Raw genomic sequence first — 550 nt, 5'->3', positions numbered from 1 at the left:
TGGCGGAATACCACTGCCATCTCCAATAGCAACATAAGCATTACTGAAAGAGTAAGATAATGGCAATACATATGAAAAGAGTCACTAAGAAAGACAAAAAAAAGACAGAGTCCATTTTATCTAAACCGTTGAAATTCACATATCTCGCGGGGCAGATTAGGTGTTTAGCTCTATGGTGAATCATTTTCTACTATATTTAATGGCCTCCGTAGAAGTCAACTAATAGATTTTACTCTGCATAGCGCCAGACGAGTTTACTCGTCAATGACAATCCCCTTGGGAGCGAGAGTTGAAGTCCATTCCAGGTCTGATGACCAGCTAAAGGGAAACCGATTAAGAAGAAATTTTCAGTGTTTAAAAAAAATCGCACGGGCGAACTGCATTTGGCTTCAGTACCTGAGATTTCGAAATCTGTTAACATAGCCTCACTATCTACACCTGACTAAAACACGTTCCCCAGTCTTAAGAGTTCTTGAACCTTAAAGATTGAGATTTAGCTACAAAGTGTTTTTTCTTACGGTGCATGAACTCTTTTAACGACTAACGGATA

The sequence above is a fragment of the Montipora capricornis genome, chromosome 12, assembly GCF_036669925.1.
Source record: "Montipora capricornis isolate CH-2021 chromosome 12, ASM3666992v2, whole genome shotgun sequence".
NCBI lineage: Eukaryota > Metazoa > Cnidaria > Anthozoa > Scleractinia > Acroporidae > Montipora > Montipora capricornis.
Note: the sequence above shows the minus strand (reverse complement) of the source record.